Source organism: Girardinichthys multiradiatus, chromosome 18, assembly GCF_021462225.1.
Source record: "Girardinichthys multiradiatus isolate DD_20200921_A chromosome 18, DD_fGirMul_XY1, whole genome shotgun sequence".
Classification (NCBI taxonomy): domain Eukaryota; kingdom Metazoa; phylum Chordata; class Actinopteri; order Cyprinodontiformes; family Goodeidae; genus Girardinichthys; species Girardinichthys multiradiatus.
The window spans coordinates 42342582-42360752 of NC_061810.1; the positions used below are offsets into that span (position 1 = coordinate 42342582).

Below are 18171 nucleotides of genomic sequence, written 5' to 3' on the forward strand. Positions count from 1 at the left end.
TGATTCTCACCGGACCATAAACTTATATGAAGATATCACTGTACTAGGGTATAATGCTGTACATTCAAAACAAAATATAATATGATGTAATTACTTTTATTTATAACAGACAAGTAACAATTCTTTCATCAGTTGTCAAAATAATTAAACTGCTAATGCTAACATAACAGATAGCCAGTCATGGTATCTGCACAGGTAGTTGGCCTCCAACAGAAACAGTCAGTCAGTCATTTTATACCGCTTAAGCAGAAACAGTGCTACCTTAACTAGAGTGATGGTTGGCGCTCCTTTAGCTTCTACAACTTCACTGTCCAAGTCTTTTGTGATGGGATATATTTCCAAACTGCTGGGTTTGTCTTTCTTTTAAGTATGTAGAAATTATAGTGCCCTTCTTTCAGCTAACTGGCTGGCAGTGCACTGCAACAGGTGATATTATTGTGTTATTATATTATTTAACATACCATTCCAGTTGAATGGTATGTTAAAAAAAGTAAGCGGTTTTGAAACCGTAACTTTAAAAAAAAAAAAAAAAAAAACCTTGTCACTAGCCATTTCCTGCTTATATCTGTTCTCTGGTTTGTTGTCTCATCTGCATGACATCAATACAACCATTAAGAGCGCTTGTCATCACAAAGGAGTGAAGCTAATAAGCTATGTTTTATACATGTGTGTAAAACAATACATTGGTTTACATTAATATTAATGTCTCTAAAAGAGGTAGAAGTGTCTCTAAAGGCAGGTGCTGGCAGGAAGTAAGTCCACTTATTCATTAAATGAGTTGGTCAAATGTCACGTCTCACATTACATGTATTAAATTATTTTGTTTTTAGGGTCTTCTTTGTCTTTAAAATAATAGACATTTTAATAAAGTCAAAAGTACGGTGGCCGGGAGGTGCAAAACACTTTTTACAAGTACCGAAGCAAATTAACATTTCAGAAAACAATTTAACAAGATGCGAAACAAATTAACATTTCAGAAAACAGATTTACATTTCAGAAAACAAATTTACATTTCAGAAAACACTTTTACATTTCAGAAAACAGATTTACATTTCAGAAAACACTTTTACATTTCAGAAAACAAATTTACATTTCAGAAAACAAATTTACATTTCAGAAAATCAACCGGAAAGGGAATGTACCAACGCCGAGGCTGACCCGGAAGTCAGCCTCAGGGGCTGCATCCTTCGAAGGCCGTATTTGTAGACCGATTACGATACAGCGCGGTGACGAAGGCTGTCCCAATTCATGAATCATGACTCCCTCAAATGCAGCTGACAAATGTGTCCTTATTTTGCCTGATTTGAAGGATGTGTCGTGAATATCCTTCGCGGCCCATTATTTCCCATCATTCATTGCGGGTCGAAGAGGATTGGTCAAGCAGAGGAAGCCATGGCGGACCATAGCAACAAAAGCTGTGTAAATTGTTGGGAATTACACTTTCGGTGACACAAATGAACTTCTACAATGTTTTTAGTGCGGGAATATAACTATGTAGACGTGAAATATCTGCTTGATTTATCTAGACATCGCTTAATTTCAAACGTGCTCCGACGTGTTCGGAGTTTTCCGTTCCCGGCGTAGTAACCGGCTCGCCTCGCCAGCCCTACCGGCGGTGAGGTGAGCTAGTCCGGTAGAGATCTGACCGGACTATCGGCACTAAGCTCCCGCTGGCAGTCATCACAGTGAACGTTTAACACAAGTGATTTCTAACAGTTTATGTTATTATTTTAATTGTTACTGAAAATCGATTTAACATTTCAGGTGATATTAAGGTTAACCAGAATAAATGGAGTTTTATGTAATCCAACTGTATCGCTGGAGAGTGTGATTGAGAATAAATAAGCTTTTCGATATAAATTTTTAATGAAGAAATGTGCTATATGTTTTAAAAGTTTATTTATAATTCAATTAGCATTATAATTTCTGATTCCAGGTACAATCCAGAGACAATCATGTTCAGGTAAAAAAAGATGTTTGATTTAACTAGCCAATAAACAAAGAGATAGCAACTTTATGGCTAATGTATGTCGACATTATATATATATATATATATATATATATATAAACAACACCTTTCAATTTTAAGATAGATGGGAATTATAAAGTATTTGATCCCCTCTGGCTGTTCTTAGATAATTATATAATAATGCAGTGTTTTTGGTGTATTAGTATCTGCTTGCTTTGTTCTCTTAAAATATCCAGAAGCATGCCTTAAAAATAATGTGTTTTTCCATCTCCATTCTTCCCTTTTCTAGACCAGACCCCTTTACTGCAGGATCAACCTGAGTGTCCCAGTCCTGAAACGCTTCTTCAACCAGGAGGACACCGGGCCTGATTTTCAGCTGAGCAGGGAGTTTCTGGCAGTGCTGCTTAATCTTTTGCACCAGGATAGGCAACATGGATGGGTGCTACTATTGAGACCTTGGTTTTTCTTTTCTGGCTGGCAAGTGGCACATCCTACAGAGTGGTCTGCAGAGTGTTTGGGATGCCTCGCTCTACTGTCCATCGTATCGTCCACAGAGTTACAGAGGAGATCATGGCTATTCGTCACCAGGTCATCTACCTTCTAAAGACCCCTGAGGACTCCCGTGAGTTTGCAGGGCTGGCACGCCACAGAGCTTTTCTTAAAGCTGTGGGTGCAATTGACGGCTGCCATATCCGCTTCAGGTGTCCAAGCAGCCTTGATGGTCAGTGCTACAGGAACAGGAAACTCTTCCCTTCCATAATCCTGCAAGCAGTTTCTGAGAGCTATTTTATTGACACGTATGTGGGCTGGCCTGGGTCAGTGCATGACTCTACGGTGCTCCACCACAGCCCATTGTACAGTTTATCCTCCTCCAGGGCATTTTATCCATGCTGATGGAGGGTACCCATGCCTCCAATATCCACTCCCCCTCATCACTCCCTACAAGAGGACAAAACAAGGTGTGGGAGCCCAGCGCTTTAACAGTGTTTTTGGAATGATGAAAACCAGATTCAGGGCCATCTTCCTGCGAGCGCTGGAGGTGCACGACACCTTTGTACCTCACGTAAGTTTTGACCTGGATCCATTTTATATATACATTATACATAATATATACACACATATGCACCCTCTTTTAAATTGTTTTCAGGTCATAACAGCATGCGCCATCCTCCACAACATCTGCCTTGGTGCTGGGGATGTCAAGGCCCCAGAGGATGACCCAGAGGAGGCTGTAGAAGAGGATGAGGGTGAGGTTTGGACTGAGGCAGTCAGCGTTGCTCTCTGGCAGGACCAGCTTTCAGCTGAGGTGTCTGCCCTGGAGGAGGTACCACCAGAACATGACTACTGTGTCAGCCAAGTATAATATTACAGATGTGATTAATTTTTGAGGGGTATAACTAATTGTAATATTTTGTGAGCACCATCTTCTAATTCTGCATTTTTCCGATTACCTCTTAGTGATGTGGCAGCCGTCAATTCAGCCAGCCCTTTAAACCCACTTGATGGACGATGACGTGGACAGCAGAAAGAGGCATCACAAACATCTGCAGACCACCTGTGTGATGCTTCACTCACCATCCAGAAAGACTAACCACAGGTCTCAGTTGCAGCTTCCCATCCAAGTCTCTGACCTTGTGAAAGATTTAGCCACACCGCCAGACTTTCTGTTCAGACAAACATCTGCCTCTTTGTTCTGTTCAAGAGGTTTTTCCAGGAACCGGTCACTCAGGTTGATCCTGTTGTCGCCGTTGTAAATATTTGTACATAATTTTATTTTATGCCTTTTGTCTTGTAATCTTGATCTGTTTGAATTTGTTCTTCTCCCATTCTGTTTAAAGTGCTGTTTGTATTTTTCCTAATAAATTCTGTTTATAACTTTAAATGAAGTTGATGTATTGTTAGATCAAATGGAAATAACATTAGTGACAAAAACTATTTTGAAATTTATTAGAACACCTTAAAACCTTAAGAAACAATCTGAACAAAACTTAATATTTCTTATGTAGCACCTTATTTTGGTGCCATTCATTGGAAAACAGTCTGTCCATTCTCTGTGCCCTCATGTCCTCCCTGATCAACTCCATCATCTCATCTCTGTCCCTCTTTCTTTTCTGACCCCTTCCTGCTGGCTCACTGTCTTCCTTCTCCATCTGGTTGCCCACCGCTCCGCTTGGCCCTGGAGTGTCCTCAGGGATGGAGGCAATCAGGACAGGAGGTGCTGTGGAAGACCTCTGTCCCAACACCTCATCCATAAAGACAAACCAGGGCCAAGTAGCAGCAGTGGGCTTTTCACTGACTCCCTCTCCTGACCCTGGATACTTGCAATCCTAAAGTTAGATGGAATAAAAAAAAAAAAATGGACTAAACAGAGAAACCAACAAGACTTTTAGAAATATTTTTTTTATTTGTGTGTGACATGAGAACTTCTGAACATACTCTAAATTCTTTTTTTTTCTTCAAATTGTCCCACATTGTTTTGTCCTGCAAAGGGGGTGACCTTCCCCTGTTGGTCCATCTTCTCCAGAATTGTCCTAAACCAAAAGAAGTATGTTAATCACTGGATGGATATTTATGAAAGTTAGAAAGATAGGAGTTATTGAAACTGGACAGAAACTGACTGCAAAGAATGTTGTTATTGTACCTCCAAGCCACGGTGTCTGAGTTTTTAGCTCCAGTAAAAAGGTGGTGGTTCTCACTCCTGAGCTTGATAAACTGGCCCGTCTGCTCCTTTGTACCTAAGCAAAATATGAAAATACCAAAAAAAGAACATCTTGCTTAATATCAGAGCAAAAATAAAGCCTTTTTTAATTTTACATTTGTCTTAATTTGAAGAAAATATTAAAAATATTTCTATGCAAATGTCTAAAACAAGCTCTTTCAAACTTTTAACTTCTTTACTGAGATTCACTTACATTTGGAGGTGTATTCCTCGTCGGGTTTACCTGGAATCAGAAATTATAATTCTAACTGAATTATAAATAAACTTTTAAAACATATAGCACATTTCTTCATTAAAAATTCATATTGAAAAGCTTATTTATTCTCAATCACACTCTCCAGCGATACAGTTGGATTACATAAAACTGACCATTTATTCTGGTTAACCTTAATATCACCTGAAATGTTAAATCGATTTTCAGTAACAATTAAAATAATAACATAAACTGTTAGAAATCACTTGTGTTAAACGTTCACTGTGATGACTGCCAGCGGGAGCTTAGTGCCGATAGTACGGTCAGATGTCTACCGGGCTAGCTCACCTCACCGCCGGTAGGGCTGGCGAGGCGAGCCGGTTCCTACGCCGGGAACGGAAAACTCCGAACACGTCGGAGCACGTTTGAAATTAAGCGATGTCTAGATAAATCAAGCAGATATTTCACGTCTACATAGTTATATTCCCGCACTAAAAACATTGTAGAAGTTCATTTGTGTCATAGAAAGTGTAATTTTCCACAATTTACTCACAGCTTTTGTTGCTATGGTCCGCCATGGCTTCCCCTGCTTGACCAATCCGCTTCGACCCGCAATGAATGATGGGAAATGATGGGCCGCGAATATGGTGTTAAATTTGTCTCAATATTATTCAATCAAACAAAAAACTAATCTAAATAAAAAAAAAACTAATCTCAATCAAAAAATATTAAGTTGTGATCCAAACTTTCGGAGTTGTAACAATTTTTTTTTTTTTTTAATAAAATATTTTATTTTGGGGAGAAAAAAAATTGTTTGATAAAACTTTTTTTGATTAAAATGACTAATTTTTTCTCACAAAGAGAAAAAAGTTATTTGCAAAACATAAACTTTTATTTGCGCATGTCAAAAATCTTTGGTTACGAGTCTCGCTTTTTTGGTTTTGACGCTCTCTGTTTTTGGTTGAACTCAACAAATTTTGAGTCCTGGGAACATGAACATCCTGGGCGGGGCCTAAAGACGAACGCTGTAAGACGTTTCCCTATTGGTTAGCGCTGACTAAAGCCGCAGACTCTGATCCCCAGCATCTCTGAACTTCTGCTCGAACTGCAGGGCTTGCAGCAGCGCTTCAGTGAGGAGACATCAACTGCACAGAAGAAAACTGCGGTTAAGTGAGCCGACAGTCAGAAATACGCGGTCACGCCAGCCGACACTAGCTCTCTCTTAAAGATTAGCGTTGCGCATACAAGGTGCTTTACGGTAATGGAGCAGAAAGGACGCCGATCCTTTCAACGGTTGAAAAAATAAGAGGAAAACAGAAAAGTAACCTACAGAACAGTTATATTAATTACATTTTTACAACTTTCACATTCATGTTTTATGTAAAAGAATAAATATTTTATATTTTACTGTATAGTTTTGGAGAAATATCTTGTCAAAATACCTCAAAATGCTCAACCATTATATGTATTTGTCCCACTTTCAGGAATTTATTTCTCCAAAACCATGAGAGGTGACAACACAATCTCTTCAGATTATATTAGAGGGTTATCTATATTATAACCAGAATTAGTATTTCATAATTTCACTGTAGGTTTCTGGAGAAATACACAACTACCCCAACAAAGTACCACAAATGCTTCTTTTTGGTGAAGTCGATGAGATCCTGGGAAGTGGTCTGAACAGCTTAAAGTGCAAGAGCATCCAGATCTCCTCTGACCTCTCCTGGACTGGAAACGCCCCTCGCCTGTTGAAGAAGGTACAACAACAGCTCTTCTTCATCTCCTCAGCTGCTTACAGATATCTACAGGGCCACGGTGGAAAGCACTCTGTGTCTCAGCATGACAGTGTGGTGAGGGAACTGCACAGGAGAGGAAGGAAGTATCACTGGTGTTGAGGACAACACACAGGATTATGGGATGCCATCGGCCCGACATGGACTCTGTTTTATACTACACTTGGGGTAGTTGTGTATTTCTCCAAACCTTTACAGTAAAATTATGAAATATTAATTCTGGTTATAGCATAGATGACCCTTTGATAAAATCTGAAGAGATTGTGTTGTCACCTCGCGTGACCGCGTATTTCTGACTGTCGGCTCACTTAACCGCAGTTTTCTTCTGTACAGTTGATGTCTCCTCACTGAAGCGACGCTGCAAGCCCTGCAGTTCGAGCAGAAGTTCAGAGATGCGGGGGATCAGAGTCTGCGGCTTTAGTCAGCGCTAACCAATAGGGAAACGTCTTACAGCGTTCGTCTTTAGGCCCCGCCCAGGATGTTCATGTTCCCAGGACTCAAAATTCGTTGAGTTCAACCAAAAACAGAGAGCGTCAAAACCAAAAAAGCGAGACTCGTAACCAAAGATTTTTGACATGCGCAAATAAAAGTTTATGTTTTGCAAATAACTTTTTTCTCTTCGTGAGAAAAAATGAGTCATTTTAATCAAAAAAAGTTTTAACAAACAATTTTTTTTTCTCCCCAAAATAAAATATTCCATAAAAAAAAAAAAATTGTTACAACTCTGAAAGTTTGGATCACAACTTAATATTTTTTGATTGAGATTAGTTTTTTGTTTGATTGAATAATATTGAGACAAATTTAACTCCATACCCGAAGGATATTCACGACACATCCTTCAAATCGGGCAAAATAAGGACAAATTTTTCGGCAGCATTTGCTCGGAATGATTCATGAATTGGAACAGCCTTCGTCGCCGCGCTGTAACGTAATCGGCCTACAAATACGGCCTTCGAAGGATGCAGCCCCTGAGGCTGACTTCCGGGTCAGCCTCGGTGTTGGTACATTCCCTTTCCGGTTGATTTTCTGAAATGTAAATTTGTTTTCTGAAATGTAAATTTGTTTTTTGAAATGTAAATTTGTTTCGGTACTTGTAAAAGTGTTTTGCACCCCCCGGCCACCGTACAAAAGGTTAACGTTAACTAATAATAATTATAGTTTTACTTAAAATAATTAATAACAATTAATATCTCTGGCATATTACATGTTCAAGCATTTTTTTTTGTTTCTATGTTTTTAAACTACTTCAGATTTTTTTTTTCTTATTTGGTTTTCCTTGTTTTTTTTTTTTTTTTGAATGGATCACAGAATAGAAAAACTGTAAAAAAACAAATGTTTTGTATTGTAAATAATGCTGAATAATTTCGTATATAAATATCTATTATATCCTTTTGTCTATTGAGGCTGTTGGATTTTCAGGAAAATATTTAATTGAAATACTTCTGCCGAAAACCATCACATAATCTCCCCAGGTCTATACATTAACTTTATCATCTCCGCCAGTACAATATTCATCAGGTGTGGGCAATAAGGGCAGCTGGAGTCCATCCAACCTGTGTGATGTTTTCCTGTGGCTGAATAAACCTTTTGAACTTTCAGTACTGTGTCTGGCTGAATCTTGGGTCCGCCTTTTTCTGATTCATAGCACCAACTGGCCAAACATTTTAACCATATGCAGAGCATAAATGCTTAATACTTGAAATATGATACCATATCAAATATTGCATTAAAGGAGTCCTTTGGGATCTTAATATTACACACATTGATTTTGTAATTGTTCCACAAATGCAAGTATAAACAAGAAGCCTGGACTCTGGCTTGGACGTATTAAAACGTTATTCTTCTACTGGTGAAGTCACTCTTATGTTGATTTGGGTGTATTTGGAAGTTCATCTTCATCTTTCTAGCAGAAGCCTGAAGGTTTTGGACCAACACTGACTAGCATATGGAACTGTTCATGACCAAGGCCCCTGTTCCACCTGAAGAAAAGCAGCACCCAAATCATGATGCTGCCACCACCATCCTTCACAGTGGGGTTGCTGTTTTGGTGATGTTTATTGTTGTTACTGTCTCAAAGATACCTTTTGAAATTTTGGTCATAAAGTTCTATGTTGGTTTCATTGGATTACAGGTACATCTAAAAAAACTAGAATTTTGTGAAAAAGTTCAATATTTTTGGTCCACTTTTCAGAAAGTAAACCTCATAAATTCATGACACATAGAGTGAACTATTTCAAGTCTTCATTTCTTGGAATTTTGATGATTATGTCTTATCGATAATGAAACCCCAAAATTCAGTGTCTAAAAAAAGTAGAATATTACATAATATCAATAAAATAGGATATTTTCTAAGCTTTCAGTACTTGGTTGCCATCTGTTATGAAAGCCCAGGTTCCTTTGATAGCGGCCTTTAGGTCATCTGCAATGTTGGGTCTGCTGTCTCTCATCTTTCTCTTGACAATACCCCATAGATTCTTTATGGGGTACAGGTCAGAGTAGTTTGCTGCCCAATCAAGCACAGTAAGACCATGGTCATTGAACCAGCTTTTGGTACTTTTGGTGGCGTGGGCGGGTACCAAGTCCTGTTAAAAAATTAATTCAGCATCTCCATAGAGCTTGTCAGCAGAAGGGAGCATTAAAGTTTTCTGGTAGATGGCTGCGTTGGCTGTGGACTTCAGAAAACACAGTAGACCAACACAAGGAGATGACATGGCACCTCAAACCATCAATGACTGTGGAAACATCACACTGTACTTCAAGCAACGGGGATTCTGATTCCCCTCCACTCTTTCTCCAGACCCTGGGACCTTGATTTTCAAATGAAACCCAAAAATTACTTTTTTCTGAAAACAGTCCTTAGCCCAGCTAAGATGCTTGTAGGCTATGTGTAGGATTTGTCTGTGTGTAGTGGCTCTTGATGCGCTGACTCTGGCCTCAGTCTACTCCTTGTGAAGCTTCCCATAATTCTTGAATTGATTTTGCTTGACAAAAAACTCAAAACATCCCTGTTGCTAGTGTATCTTTTCCTACCACATTTTTTTCCCTTCCACTCAACTTTGTATGAATATGCTTGGTTCACTCTGTGAACAGCCAGCTTCTTCAGCAATGAAACCTTTGTAGCTTAGCCTCCTTGTGTAGGGTGCCAATAGCTGCCTTCTGGATATCTGTCAAGTCCGCAGTCTTCTCCATGATTGTGTAGCTTACTGACCCAGAGAGACCATTTAGTGGCTCAGGAAACCTTTGCAGATGATTTGAGTTAATTAGCAGAGGGTGTGACACAATGAGTTTTCAATATTTAACTTGAAACAAAATTCTAAACTTTTGAGATGCTGATTTTTGGGTTTTCATTATTTGTAAGCCATAATCATCAAAACCATAATAATACATGAAATATATTCAATTAATTTAATTATGAATTATTTTGTAGTAATATTATATATATATATATATATATATATATATATAATATCTGAGGTTCACTTTCTTAAATGAGTGGTGACAGAAGATTCTTTCAGATGTACCTGTATAACACATTTTGCAGACATGCTGTTGGTACACTTCAAATCTTTGCAAAATGTCTTAAAAAAATATTGTCTATGTTGCCCTTATCCCATAGCCTATTACATGAAGAGTATGGCAAATTGGTGTAAATTCGTACACCTCTTTTAAAGTTGTTAAAAACATCTTGGTCTCCTCACTTAACAGCTTTTTCTTTTCCCTTGTTAAACCATATTTCCTCAACTGGATGATGATTGACTTCACTGGGTTCTGTGGTGTATTTAAAGCCTTGTAAATTCTTCTGTGTTTTCCCCCTGACTTATACCTTTTGACAATGAGACCACTCTGATGCTCTAGAAGCTCTCTGTGGACCATGGCTTCTGCTCCAAGATGTGGCCAAGAAAGTGTCAGGAAAAAACTTTCTGGAACAGGTGAACGTTACTTAGGCTGAATTAGCTGCACTTTTAAATAATGTCTCCTATTAAACATGAGTTTGAACACATCCTTAGTTAAGAAACGCTATGCTTATCATTGTCGTAGTCGTCTTCTGCATCATCCGGGGCAACAGACTTTGTATAGACGACCAGACGTCCCTCTCCCCAGACACCTCCTCCAGCTCCTCCGGGGGGAGCTCAAGGTGTTCCCAGGCCAGCCAAGATACCTAGTCCATCCAGCATGTCCTTGGCCATCCCCTTGGCCTCCTCCTGGTGGGACGTGTCTGGAACACCTCCTGGGGGAGGCATCCAGGAAGCATCCGGTATAAATGCCCGAGCCACCTCAACTGACTCCTTTCGATGTGGAGGAGCAGTGGCTCTATTCCGAGCTCCTCCTGGATGGCCGAGCTCCTCACCCTATCTCTAAGGGAGTGCCTGGCCACCCTACGGAGGAGGCTAATTTCAGCCGCTTATATCCAGGAGCTCGATCTTTCGGTCTTGACCCAAAGTTCATGGCCATAGGTGAGGGTTGGTACCTAGACCGACTGGTAAATCGAGAGCTTCACTTTTCGACTCAGCTCTCTCTTCACCACAACAGACCAGCACAGCGCCCCCATTACTGTGGCAGTAATGAGGCTATGCTTATTCTACCTTATAATTCTGTTTTTTTTTTATTTTGTCCTTAAAATTTTTTTTCTTTCTTTTTTCTATTGAATAGTACAGTATAGGTCATTTTTAAGGTAGAACTTCTCCAATATTTGACCTTAGGGTGATTCTTTTTACATTGCAAAAGCATGGCATTTTACCAGTGGTGTGTAGACTTTTATATCCACTGTATATCTGCTGTTTCAAAATCAATTATTTGTGTTTCATTCCGACAGAGTTAGGGCTCAGTGTTTGTATACAGGTCAGGCTGGGCAGCCAGCTCACCGGTGAACATTGCCCAGACAGTTTGGACAGCTCGCCCTATGAGCACTCTGTGCGAATAGGGAGTCTGAGGGAGAAGGGGGGGTGGTGGACTGTGATTGTCAGGGATTGCACAACTGTGAGTAGAGGAATGTGCTTGTCCTGTGGGACCCAGAAATATGTCAGCTGCAAATGCAGAGAAGAGCTAAGGTGCTGTTGCACAGGAGAAAAAAAAAATGATAGCGGAAGCTAGTGTCTTGGCATTGATGTGCTTGGCTTCATAAAAGCACCATTACTGTGGTAGTCTTTAAGCAAGGATGAAATTGCTTAGATAGTGCTAAGCGCCATAAAACAACATGTGAAGGAGAACAAGAAGGAAATAAAAACAAAGAAGGCCTTTAAAACAGAAGCAGGTTATTCAGCAGAGACTTTGACCCATGCTAACTGTGCTTCGGTCGATTGGGGTCATGCAATTATTGCTAAAATCACAGCAAGCAATGTGATTGGACAGAAGTGTGTGCATTTACTGAGCACACCTAGAACACTGCTTGTCTATGCATTAATAAGGAGTCAGTTTCATTTTGTTGAAGCTCATACTCTTCTACAAATAACATAAAAGTTCAATAAAGTTGGTTGTAAGGCCACATAAAGTACACTTCAATGTTAAACAGATTTTAGATCAAGACCCCAGAATGGAATATTTCAGGAAGTTCAAGAAATAACAGAGTGATAGAGAAAATGTTCAAAAAAGGGTTCCAACTATTAGACATTAAACATCTGTTTGATGTCTTGTGTGACTGCAGTCATTTCTCTAAAGTACAGCTTCGCTGACGTACTCTGAATATTAAATTATTCATCATTCACTGGCTGAACTTATCAAAGTACCAACCCCTCCACTGTAATTTTTTTATCAAGTGGAGGGCTCTGAGCACAACTCAAGTAATTAGGACTAACCTTTGAGATGATTGATTTTGTCAGGAAGAAAATATTTCTTCTCTCTGCTGCTGCAGCAGCTAAATTAGGCTTCAGGTCAGAGTCATCAGGAGAATCCTTTAATGGGTGAAGCATCAAGGAAAGACAGTCAAATATGTCAAAAATGGATTAATGTTTGAATTTGTATATGAGAATGTGGATTAGCTGTTAAAGAACAGAAGTGGTATGTGTGACCCATGAGGCTAGGAAGGGAAATGGAACAAAAATATCTTCAATTAATCCTTTTCTATACTTCTGAAAAAATGGACGCAACAAAGTAACGAGTCCCTGAGAAGGAAGAGCCCAAGTCCCATTTGAATTATTACTCACAAAGAGAAATGCAAAATTTATTTTGTGTAGTTATGTTTTAAATTTACATTAAAGTTAATTTATTCTATTATAGTGAAAAAAGTTACTCAGGCTCTGATACGCCAGCGTTTCAGAGGCTAAACGCTAATTACTGCAAAAGTCTCTTATGATATTACAACTTAAATCACAATTAGAAGCGATGTTTACAGCATTAAATGATGGGTTTTGATCTATATGTGGTTATTCTATTTTTCCAAGTGTGATGTCTTATAATGGAGATTGCTAAAAAAGGAAATAGCCTAGTAACAGAAATCAGTATATGCATGTTATATCATAGACGTATTTATTTTAAATTTACAATACTTTGTGAACGTTTACCAACTTCTATTTGCTGTATATTTGGGATCTAAGGAGTAGGGATGGATACAATATAATATTGGCTACAGCAGATGGTAATAAAGATTTAGCAAGATAAAATGACTCATCTTGCTCTAACTGATATTTTGAACCCCAAAGACTGATGCGATAGTCGGGATGTTTAATGTTTGCTTTTTGAACTATTGTTGGTTCATAATAGCGTGGCTAAAGGATGTTTTAAACTTTGATCTGTTGGAATCACCATTGGGTATTGTTATATATTCTGATTTTGTATTATCTTGTGGTATAAAAAAATGTTTAATATTGCTTGTTTCACAAAATGCTATTAAGTCACTGTGTTAGCATGACTTTATCTGGTGAAGTAAATGTAGGCTATTGTTATTATTAGAAAAAGGTCAGTGCGTTGACCTTGAGACCATGTAATTATGTTTAAGACTCTTATTTTGAAGTAAGAAAGGGAGTAGTTGTTGAGCTACTCTGTGGTGATGACAGGGTTGACTTTCATAGTTGTGTGCCATCATTTTGGTACAAAAAAGAAACAATAACAGAACAATAGAAAATATACAAATTATTCACATTACAGCTAGTTTAACATATTGAAGTTGGCATCTGACTTAGTTTCCGGTTGGCGCTGAACCAGCGGCTGTATGACTTTTCTTAAAGAATTTGGACTACATTTGACCAGTTGATTGCAGAAAATAAAAATAATTTGAACTAGCTGAACCTGATGCTGACTGTTGAACACCGTTCCTGTAATTCTTTGGCATTTCGACCAACTTAAAACAAACAGCATTTCTCTTACAGATTTCTTATAATTACAGTTTGTCTCACTTAAAAGTTTCAGATAATTAAACCAATTTTAAAATCATAAAAAGATAACCCGAGTAAATACAAAATGCAATTTTCAAATGATAATTTCATTAATTAAGGGGAAACGTAATGGAAAGCAACCTGGCGAAACAAGTCAAAGTAACTGCCCCCCTTGTTAAATATCTGCTTTTCTTTTTCTATTTTTAAATATCCAAATGATTCATATATAATAGTAAATTATTCAGTCATTATAACTTATTTTTCTGACCTTTTCGGCTAAAGTAAATGTCATCCATACATCTTTTTGTCAGAAAACAATGTCTGTATAGTCGTGTGGGGCTGTGCTGCGAATCAGAGTGAATGTGTTGTAATTGTGTCCACACACCGCTGGGAGAGACTCTCGCTGCTTTCTGTGAATAGAAGAGGAGAAGGTCCGCCATTATTGGGGAAGCTGAGGGAACAAAATCGACTCATACACAACGTCACACATTTATCCAGCTAGAGAGGCTTAACATGAGAAAGGAAAACACAGCGCCTCACAACGAGCTGTCCGTACTCTGAGAACATGACGGAGTAGATCCGACCCTGCTTCCTTGCGGACACTTTTATTTCCTATTTCTGACACAACAAAGGGAATAATAATTGGTGAAAACAACGTGGTGGTGATCCAAGAAGGGGAAAACACACCGAAACAGCGCTTCCCAAACGCCTCCCCTCTATTTTTCTCTCTCCTCGCCAGACGTTTCAAGCTGTTGTGAAAGGACGGCACTTTATTTTTTATTTTGGGAGACATTTTCCTTCTCCTGCATTTTATCAGAATTTAGTTCTGTTTTTTTTTTTTTTCCTGGAAGAGAAAGTGCAAATGCTCATGTCTGGAAACTTCAGACTGTAGGGGAGGAAGGGGGGGGTGAGCCCTTAATGTTGGGAGGAATGGGCCAGACGGTGTGTTTACTAGAAAGGCGAAAAAAATAACTGAGTGTAGGGAGTGTTTTTGTGTTTGCTTCTTTGTTTTTATTATATATATATATATATATATATATATAAAGTCTTTCTCCGGTCGTGGGTCGCAGAGGAGCGACGTAGAGGAAGAAAGGAGTGGACGAGAGCTGGGAAGACAGGACTGCATATGGTATGTAGACTCTTCCTTTCAACACGTTATTATAACATTTATAAAGCAGATATTTGAGGGTGTTTATTGTATTCTAAGTAGTACAGCTTGGGCTGTACTGAAGTCCTGCGAATGACACGAGAACTGGGAGTCAACCCCAGCTTCCCCCCCAGAGGGCTGGCACAATTTGAAGCTCTTAGTAACAATAATGATTGTTCTAATATTGGTGTATTAAATACAAATTAAAAGTCAGTCTAAGGTGTGCTGGTTTAAACATGGTGTTTATAGAGGAGGAAAGTGTTTGTTAAAATGTGAATCTCTCCAAAGCCTCAAAGGTCTTGTCAGGCCTGTGGAAACTCCACAACATTGTGTATTCTTTAAAAGACAGCATAAAATAGTTACAGAGTCATATGTTTGGTCCTTTTTCTTATATGAAATAAAGTCAGTTCAGTGGATATCTGTTCCAATTTGTCAGTAGCTTATTACAAACCTTAGTACTAATAAGATTGAAGTTGACTTCTAGAGGTGAACCGATCAGTTAGCCCGATAAAAAGATTATCGGTTTCTGGTGGTAACAGCCTGACCGGTACATTTCTAAAATTTACCTTCTGTGGCACATAAATTGCCTTAGTCTTCTCAGATGGCATAGACCGAGTACGTTTCCCTATTTTCTAATATTAGGGTTGATTAGAATGAAGTCAAGTTAAGAATAGTTGCTGTCACGAGTCAGTTTTTATTGCAAGATCAGTCACTGATGTGTCACAGTTTCAATTCACTGCAGACGGATCATTTGCTTCTGCAGCCACTCCCTTTCTTTCTAAGTCCTTATACAGGACTTGGGTGCTTTTCTTTTTACAAGTGGAGGCTGGCTGTGAAGTATGCCCCACGCAGTGAGATAACTGCCTGTCCTCAACATGCAGGTGCTTACTGGGGACTTTGGTTTGCAGCTGCTGCTGTGTCATTGCCTGATAAAGGAGGCATTAGCCAAAACAGGAACTTTGCCATTGTCTGTCGTCTGTTTTTTATGTGTTGTGAATGGGACGGGTTCTTCCAGCAAATCCAGTGACTCATAATTTCACATTTGCCTGATGTGTTTTGACAGTACCGAACATTTGATAAGTCTTTCTTTTTTTTGTTTTAATTCAGCTTTCTTAGCATGACCAGGCTGAGGAGGAAGTAAATAAATGCACACATACTTTTTCCTGGAAACATCGTGTTTTTTTAATTTGCTCACAGGTAAATGCATTAGCAGCTGCCAGCTCTTCTCTGTTGTACTTGATTGGGTCCTTTGCAATACAGTCACACCTCTCTGGGAAGTCTTGTCTTCCTCTAATAGTTTGTGCCATTTGTTCCGGCAGCAGGCTAGCTACCCGCATTCACCCCTGACATTCTGCCTCAGGGCTGTGAATTGAGATGTGGGTCCTTGGGTTTTGACCGTGTTCCTGAGATTAGAGAAGCGCAGGCTTAGCTCGTCAGGATGTAGGCCAGGGATGCAGATACATTTTTTTTTTTCTGTTTTGTTTTACTGAGGTTACTGGATGATAAATCCTGCCCTGTATAGAGTATGGCATGCAGTTTAAACCACAAATTCACTTTATTCCTTAACATTAAAGTAAGAAAGGTAGTATGTGAAGATGCAGTCAGTTGGCCAGAGATTGGATTCGGCCAGTTTTCTCTCCATTGTCATTGATCGGTGATTTGCAGGTCAAACAATGAGAAAAAAAAACAACAGTTTTTTTCTATAATCATCAAATTAATGATCTAAATAACTTGCACTAGGGTTTCTCAGTTTATTTTAACAAGAAGTAAAACTCCAAAGCTGAGGTAGTACACCTGAGTTTACTGAATATTTTGTCCACATTAACCCCAGCTTTTATTACCCACTGTGCTTCTGGGTGAATCATTGGCCTCTTACCGGCTAATTTGCAGATTTCCACCTGTCAGCATGAGCTAACTCCATACACTCAGCATGGCAAATTTCCCTACTTGTGAAATTGTGCTTTCATAAGTTTTCCCACTTGTAGTACAAAGGAGTGTGTTTTTTTATTTTTGCCTGTTAGTCTGTGTTTGATGGATAAAAGGAGCTAATTATAGTGGTCAGCTTTGGAGTTCTCTGGACCAGATTACAGTCACTCTCTCCCCTCAATGGCTGCCTTGTTCTAGTGTCTGATTATTAGGCAGAGAGAAGTGCATTCTGGGATGATTGTATCTGAATTTCCATTAGAAAGTGTGCCTGCGCCAGTCGAACTGAGGCTCTCTTCTGTCCCTGCTGTTTCTGTTCCCTAGCTCATTACAAATTTGCAGATGATATATAGGATTTTATTGGTGTGCCCACTGCTGTAGGGAGGAAAGAGTAAAGAGAGTCCTTTAAGGTAAATGAATAACATTGATGCATTTAATTAAAAAATAAAGCAATGATCCACATAGATTGGTTCTACTTTCTAACTCAAATAGGGCTGCAACTAACGATTATTTTGCTGATCGATTAATCTGTTGACTATTTTTTCAATTAATCAATTAATGATCGGAAAGTAAAAGATGCTTAATAGGGGATTTTTTACAGAATTTGAACCAGGTGAAACAAAAGCTTTGCTACTTGAGCAGTACTGGATCTAGCATATTCACAGACAAAGAAGACTTTTCATCTTAAATGCAAAAATGTATTTATTGTTTGCACGGTTTTTGCTTAATTTCATGATTTTTAATGATTATCATTTTAAAATGATAATCATTTTAATGATTATTCAATTACTAAATTAGTTGACCATTATTTCAATAATTGATCAATCGTGATTAATTTGATTAATTGTTTCAGCCCTAAACTCAATCTCACCATACTATTGAATTTATCATAACACATGTAGTATTATAATTCTGGAAACTAAGGGCATTTCATTGTGCTCTATACTTTAAATAATTTCTATGTGGGTCTGAATAAATGCTTTAGTTATTGGCCAGACCTTTCTGTAAAATAAGACTTGATGAATATTACTTGATATTATTTGTCACCCGTGGAACAACATGTCATAGTCAATTCTTCTATTTGTTGTCCAAGCTTCCCAAAGCAAGCTTCCATGCACGA

At 38.6% G+C, this 18171-nt stretch overlaps 1 protein-coding gene across 2 annotated transcripts in view; it reads left to right on the forward strand.

Moving 5' to 3' along the window:
* The first annotated feature begins 14452 nt into the window (after positions 1–14452).
* Positions 14453–18171, forward strand: part of arhgap35a (Rho GTPase activating protein 35a) — a 91620-nt gene continuing 87901 nt past the window's right edge. The window contains exon 1 of one of the 2 annotated variants that reach the window (XM_047391030.1): positions 14453–15110. The gene's annotated coding sequence lies outside the window, so the exon portion shown is untranslated. The remainder of the gene's footprint in view (positions 15111–18171) is intronic. The other variant, XM_047391029.1, reaches the window with a different exon arrangement.